A 7926-nucleotide genomic window follows, 5' to 3' on the forward strand; every position below is an offset into this window, starting at 1 on the left:
TTCAGCGACTTGTGGAGGAGGAGGAGGTGGCAGCATGGCTTGCTGGGGCTACCTCCACACCTGATTTAGTAGGATGCTATTTCTGATGAACAATGTTTTCGGGAACTCTGGAGCCTGCAGCCCTGACTCTGCACCAGAAGTGGCAGGGGGAAAAGGGTTTAAGGTCTGTTTGTTTTACTTTTTTGTCCAGACAATAAACCGGCAAATACTCCCAGGTTGTTTATATTTGGATAAGGCTGCTCGTGTCCTGTGAAAGGAAAATGACACATCTACTACTTCTCCTGGGGAGAGATGGTGTGGGACAAATGGTCTCCTGGCATGGCTGCCAGAAGCCTCTTGATGCCACTTCTGGGATGTGTGGGATGGCCTTGGCACTGTGGCCCAGATGGGGAGGGCATGGCAGGGGCATTGGCTGGTTTTTCTCTGTTGGTGGCATTAGGTTGGGACCAGATGCACAGGAAGGTCAGAGCTTGGTCCCCAGTGCCAGCCCCATGTTGCTGCCTCCTTCTCTCCCACTGGGATGTGGAGCTGTGGACACTGGGAGGTAGCCTCATCAGACTTCCCATCCAGCAAGTTGTTTTTGGAGTCTGTGGGATGTGAACCACAAACTGAAATTCTGCTTTCCTGTGTTCTTCCCAGAAGCTCAGCCCTTCTGGCATGGCACTGCATGGGGGAAAGACTGGAGGCACTGGGGTTTGGCTGCAGGGCTTTGGGCTGGCTCTGCTCAGCTCCCACCGTCCCTAACCACGGCATCAGGTGCCTAACCCCCCCAAGGACACCCAGCTGGTCATGCCTGTGTGTCCCCATCTGTTCTGGCTCCCTCTCACCTCCCTGCAATGAATGGGATTTAGCAGCTGCAAACAGGACTGACAGCAACTCTGGGGCTGAGCCAGTGAGGATCAGTGTCCAGCCCCATCCTGGGACTGGCAGAGTGTCCTCCCTCAACACGAGCCCTGTCTGAGCACAAGTGAGCACTGGATTCATTTGGGCTACACCACACACAGCGTCCCCCTTGTCCTGGGGCTGGGTCTCGTGGGTTTTGGAGCCTCCTGCCATTGTCCACCTGCATGGAGCTGAGGGATACTCTGCCCTCATCTCCTCTATTCCAACCCTCTCCTGCAAACCAAATGCATACCTTGAGGTGTTTTCACAGGAGCTGGGCAGCCCATCATGGCAAGTCACAACATGCAGGTTCCAAAAACTACCCCAAACCAGTTTTCTTCTTTTCTAAAATTTATTTTTAAATCACTCGCTTTCAGAAAGCACCACCTGCCTGTCCCACAGGGAGCGGTCAGGCAATGGGAAGAATGGGAAGTGAACTCGAGGCACTATGGCCCTGCAGCAGGTCAGGGAAGAGGAATTTTTTTGGCTCACAGAGCCTTGGCAGCTCCTGGGGTGGCTCTGCTGGCTTCACCCTGGGGCAGGTGCTGTGAGAAAGCGCCAGGAACTCGCAGCTCCACTGTAGCCTGTACCTCCAGCTGGGTCCAACACCCCCTTTCTTGATGTCAAAATCGGCCAGAATTTTTTTTTTTTTTTTAATTTTCTCGGGGTTATTTTTACCTAAAGTGCTCAGCACTTTACCTAAAAGTGAAGAAAAGAGAAACTTCTCTTCCTATTGTTTTTTTTCCCCTAGAGTTTTTGAAAGAAGTAAGAGGGGAAGTGGCTTTCCTCCTTCATTCAAAGTTGGCAAATGCAGCCAAAAATGGCCTTCTCCTCCCATTATTTTACTTCTATTGGTAAATCTTGCCTGTCTGTAAATTGGGCATTTCTGCATCTATTTTAATTCTGTGGAAATAACCAGTCCCAAGCCTCTCCTCTCTGATGTTTGTCTCCCCATACATACTGAGGTTCATTTGATTTAAATATTTCCAAACAGGCTGGAGACGAGGGAAGCAGCTTCTTGTCACCTGCAGCACCACACTTCCACAGAGCAAAACCATGATGTTACGAATGAAAAGGCCTGGAAACACTGAAAAACAACTTGAGAAGAAAAAATTTGCAAACAAGCAAATCACCATCATTTCACATATAGCGACAATTAAAGAAAGAGCAGATATGGGAATTGAGGCAGTTTTGGTCTGAAAGAGCCCAAAGGATTTCATCTCCATGTCCTAATCCAGGGTTTAAAATGCAGCAGCTGTTAAAAGTCATGCTCTGGTGCTCCACCTGCCCTGAGCGCTGAATTCAAAAGCAGGCAATGAAACTCTGAGCTGACAGGCCAGGAAAGCCATGAAATGGAGGACCAGGGATCTCTGTGCCTGAAGGAAAGACCAAGGAGGGGTGAACAGCTCTTTCACCCCTGCATCTATGAGCCTTCATCTTACCCTACACCTATTTCCTCTGAATGCAGGGTGTGGGAACAAAATGTATTTGGGGAGCTCTTTGGAAACAGATTTCAGATGCACCATTGTTAACTTTTACCTAAGACCTTGCAGCAGGTTTTGCCTTTGGAAGCTTGTGAGCCCATCTGGTTGTTGCACCCTGGGTGAGCATCCTCAGCTGATTCTCCTGGTGAAGATGAAGAAGGTGAAAAAGAAGAATGATGGAAAGGTGACTCCCTTGGGAAAAAAAACATCAGGAAGGCATCCACCATGTGCTTCAGCCTCTGAGGGAGGGCAAGCCAGCAGGGAAGAGGTGGGAAGGTTCTGGAGAATCCATGCCATGTAGATGTGACCTTTAGGGACATGGCTTAGTGGTGGCCTTGGCAGTGGCAGATTAATTGTAGGACTCAATGTCACAGAGGTATTTTTCAACATAGATGATCCTATGGTTCTAAAACATTACTTTCATCAGCTCCTGAGTGCTGGGATCAGTGTGGGAGTGGTGCCTCAGCCCATGGGGTTTAACTGGAGCAGAGCACTGAAATCCCCCTGAGACCTGGCTCTTGGGTACTCCTGAGGCTCTTTTTTTGGAATCTTGGCTGGTGGTTTGGTGTTGCTCCAGCACATTCCCACTCTCTTACTGCTTCTCCAGCAGCCCCTTTGCAGAAGACCATGGTGGTGTCCCCAGAGAGCTGCCAGTGCCAGCTGCCTCTGTAAATACCCCTGGTATAAATTCAGAGAGCTCTCTCCCTGGCAGGTTCAGCCTGTAGGGTGCTGGGCTGGAAACTCAGGCTGTAGAGCACTGCCACAAGAGAAACAGCTGTTAATGCCTTGTTAGAAGGCTTACATTTCCCTTTCCAACTGATTAGTAAAAGTGATGCAGTGGTGGCTCTCTGGTACTTCAACATTTCTATTCCCTTGGTCTTATATAAGTCAAATATTTCAACTTTTGTACCAGGACAAATAATTTTTAGAACGCCAACTAAGCTCTGTGTGCATGCCACAGTGCTGCAGGCTCCGTGGCAATGAGAATGGGAGCTGGGCTGAGATGTCCATGTGTGGGTCACACCCATGGTTGCACTTTCCCTGTTTCATGGAGGAGTCAGCATGAAGCTTCCCATGGTTGCAGAACACATCCTTCCATTCTGAAAACTCGAGTTTCCCCAGAGAAGACAGCTCTTGCCCCCTGCCCTGGGCAATAGCAGCAGGGTATTTCTCAGGCTGACCTAAAGGGACATTTCTTTACTGGGCTGTCCTTGCCCAGACTGATTTTCTGAGTCATGGTGAGGTCAAGTCCCTGGGAACCAAGCTCACATGGTGAGGTCAAGTCCCTGAGAACAGCCCTGCTGGATCCAAACCCATGTGAGGAGGAAGAGGGAAGCCTCTCTAGCCTGTCCCTCTCTGACAGCTCCCTGCAATGTTAAAGGGCGTCTTGGGGATGGGCCACAGCCAGAGCTGCTTTCAGTCCGGGGAGCCACATTTTTGACATCCACAGCCCCACTGAGAGAATCAAGATTTATTCTTAAAAGGAAAAAAATATGCACTTTTCCTTTTTTCAAGCAAATCTCTCACTCCCTTTTGCTCGCTTGCCAAGAGGAGCGGCTTGCTGGGGGTTGAGGGAAACTTCTGCTCAGCACCAGGCGAATGCATGAATTCCTTTTCATGTTCCTCTTGGCACGTCTCCTTTTAGCACTTGAGGACTTTTTCCCTGGTCACAGAGAAAAGCAGGCAAGGAGAAAATAAGAGCTGGTGGGCAGTAGAGCCCTTGCCAGTGCTCTTCCTTTCATAAATGATGCTAGTGACCCTGGTGGCTTTGGAGTAAGTTTTTGGTGTGTGAGTACGTCCCCAGGGTAGACACAGCTAAGAGTGATGCCTTTGCGTTACAGGAGACTGACAATTATTGGCATTTGGGCTCGAAACGGCCTCTCATGAAATTGTGACAGAGCACAGGCAGAGGTGGGGAGCAGCCCCTCGAGGCAGGTCCACACGTGCTGCTCCTCCCTGCATCTCCAGGGGCTGTTGGGGAGCGTGGGTGTGCTGGGGAATGTGGGAGCTGTGTCATGGGGGAGTGGGAAGGGTGGGAGGAATGACTGTTCTGTGCTTTTATTTATCTCCTGGTTGATGACCAGGCTCATAAAGCAGGATATGCCTCTCTGGAGCCTGGCAAACTGACAAAAATCTACCTGGGAAGGATGCAAACCCAAACCCCCCTACTAAAAATATGCAGGCAAATAGAGATTTTCCAAAACAGAGTTCCAGAATGCTAAACTTGGTGGTGATTCATCGAAGGAGGGGGGCACAGCTGCTTTTTTTTTTTTCCCTGAAGGCGAGCAGGAACAATGTAAATCCCAAATGTTATCCACCCTATCCCCTCAGCTGGGCTGCTGTGCTTTGAAGAGCCCATCCATAACCCCGTAGGCACTGGCTTCCCAAGAAGGCAGACCTGCCACAAAAACAGGAATCCCTTATCGGGCAGCAGGAAATCCTATTTTTACATGAAGTTCAGAATAAAAATAAAAGGGAAATATATGCTCTGTGGGTGCAGGCTAAAATTAAACCTGGAGCTTCTCCCCTGATGGCTGGCTCCTGCCGTTCCCTGGGCTGAGAATCTGACAGTGAACAAGAAGGATCCTGCTGTCCCTGGCTGCTCTCAGTGGGATCTGCTCTGCTGTGGGGCTTTTCTCCTCTCAGTGAGCTCTATGAGTGTGGCTTAAATAAAGTGCTGTGGCTTAAATAAAGTGCTGTGGCCAAGGCCTGTGCCCTGGGCAAGCAGGAAGAGGTTCCTTTTCCTCTTCTTCATGTGGCTCCTTAGCATATTTCTGAGCCAAATTCTTCAGTTTCTGACTGCTCTGTCAGCTTCACTGAACTATGTCCAGCCCAGACCTTTCTCTGACCAAAATTTCTGCATCCAGGTTCTACCACAAGATGTACTGATGCATCATGAGGTTCTGTCTTACCTGAGTTTCCAGCTTTGGGTCTGCTTCCCCACCAGGGATGAACTGGCACATCTGGTCTGGATTTGAGCATTGCCTCACAAAGTTCTCTGGGGTCTGTAGTAATGAAACAAGCCCTAAGCCACAATCCCCAAACCTCTTCCTTTCCTGCAGTCCAACACTGAAAAGCGACTGCCAGAAGAGCGCTGTGGCTGTGTGTTGTCATTGCCGCTGTGATTTGTACAACAAATGCAGCCCTTTCGCAGCCACGCTTTTGTTCTTCGACATCTCAGGCCTTTGCCAGCTGAAGCCACGCTCAGGGCTTTCCTCTGGGCTGCACCAGCTTCACCAGCTCTGCAGGGCAGGATGGTACTGAGACAAATCCCATAGGGACAGTGAAGGTGGCCCTGATAGCACTTTGTCAGCATTTCTGTCAGGCAGCTCATTTCAGACTTTTCTCTGTTGGATCTTGGACCAAAAGGCTTTTTGCTTGACTTCCAAAGAGCAATTAAACTGGATCCAGAAAAGTCACAGGGTAAAATGAATGATGAGGTGCAGGTCTCTTGGCTGACCACACTGACATTTTATATATGTGTATATATATATGTGTGTGTGTATATATGTGTTCAACCTACCTCCTGTCTGCTTTTTTTTTCTGCAACAAAGCTTCACTCTGAGCCCTTGGCTGCAAAATATATTGTGAAAGGTCGTTTGCTTGGAGTAAATATTTGAGGGCATTCTCAGCCTCCATCAGGAGAGCAAATCCCAGTAAATATTGAGCAGAGCAGCCTGAGTTAGCCAGACCCCTGCAGATGCTTAGCAGGGCCTTGGCTTCTCAGGTGCACAGGAGTTTGAGAGCAGAATTTCCTTCACCTGAGCTGGTCTCCTCCTACTTAGTGAAATTGCAGGAAGGTTTGAAAGGGTGGATAGAGAATGGTGGTGTTGGGTTATTACTGAGAGCCGGGTTGTATGGAGGGAACAGCCCCTGGAGAACAGGTAGGGAAACTGGGGAAGGAGAGGGAAGGTGAATGAAGAGAAAGCATTTGGTGATGGTTTTGGATACTTGTGAGTATCTAGGGCTAGAGGGAGCTGCCCGGGTTGTCTTAGCTGTGGTGTCATTTTTAGAAGATGGATTTTTGGTTTTGAGAGAAGGTAGAATTGCAGCATTCACCACTGCTCCTGTTTGTGGCTGGCCTGGGAAGTTGCATGTCTTGAAATTTAATGTTCCAGCATTGTTTCATTTCTTTCTCATGCACTGAAGTGGATATGTGTGGAGAGCTCCTCTCAGCTTTGCTAGCTAATGTGGGCAAGCAGTTACGTTGTTCTGGGCAGCCCTGTGTGTGAATGACTGCATGTGGCTTGCAGCAGTGGAAAGTGAATGTCTGAAAGCCCTCCAGAAATGCAGGTCTGTGATCTCTGTTCTGTTGTGTAAGTGCTTCTCACTTCTGCCGTTTACTGTAAGACGAAGTGATGAAATTTGGCTTAAAGGAGAAGTGATGTGAAATGGTGCCCAGTCTGATTTGGAAAAAATCGCTGGCTGCTCTTGTTCCACAGGGTGCAGTGTAGTTTGAACTTCATCATGTAAAATTATCTTGCTTATTCTTAAAAGGTTTTGTGCTGTAAAACATCACCTTGCTGTTTTGCCCCTTTGCAATCACTGTAAAAACTGTCCAGGCTGCTCCTGTTCTGGAGAAGCTGGGGGGCTCTGGCCTGGCCCTTGTCTTTCCTGGGGATAGGGGCTACGTGCTAGAGGACAAATAGAGCATTTAGTTATTTTTATTTCATTTTCTGGACTAAATTTGCTGGTTGTTTCTCTTTCAATGAGAAGTGATTTTTGGGGATTAAATGTTAAAATCCTGTGTGGTACTGTGGTGCTCCTGGGGGATATCGTGTATCTGTATCTGATGTTGGATCAAGCCTGTGCAATGATTTTTCTCTTATCTCTGAAAAAGAGAGGCATGTGGAGCCAGTGAAAACAGAGGTACACATGGATGCCTTTGGGTTGGGATTGAGAAGGGTATGTGAGTGAATCGTCTGCCAAAACCCCTTGTGTAAGAGGCTTCCTGAGTAAGGACAGCACCTACAGGGAAGGGGTGAAAGAGAGGTATTCCTTTATTTGATACAGTCTGTTTGGCCCAGATATTGAACTTATGGTGTGACCCCAGAAACTGGGAACAGTAGGTCCAGGAGGTGCACTGAGGTGAGGAAAGGAGTGGGCTTCCCTTGGAGGCCATTGGGACCCCATGGCTGCTGCAAACACAGGCTGCTACCAACACAATGTGTCAGGAGAGCTCGCTGGGGACTTTGGGGTTTCAGACACAAACCTGTGTCCGAGGTCCCCCACATGACACAGGGTAGGTCAGCCATAAGCAGAACGAGCTGCCCACCTGGTTACTCTCCTCAGGCACGCAGAGGTGACAGGGGTCATGCCACCACAGCAAGAGGGGTAAATACAGAGCTCATGTCCCTGGAGATTTCAGGGGTTTTTTGCCTTCGCTAGAAACTGTGAGTGTTGCCAGAGTGCGAAATGCAGAACTTAAGAGGTGAGAGCGCAGGGCAAGACTAAATGTGGGCTCCAAGGCTGCTCCATCATCCTGAACCGCCGAAAGACTCCATGTGCTTCTCTCACCTGCTGTCTCAGCTGGTGCACTTGAGTTTCTTGAACCTGGTCC

Source organism: Coloeus monedula (genome assembly GCF_965178545.1).
Source record: "Coloeus monedula genome assembly, chromosome: 2".
NCBI classification, from domain to species: domain Eukaryota; kingdom Metazoa; phylum Chordata; class Aves; order Passeriformes; family Corvidae; genus Coloeus; species Coloeus monedula.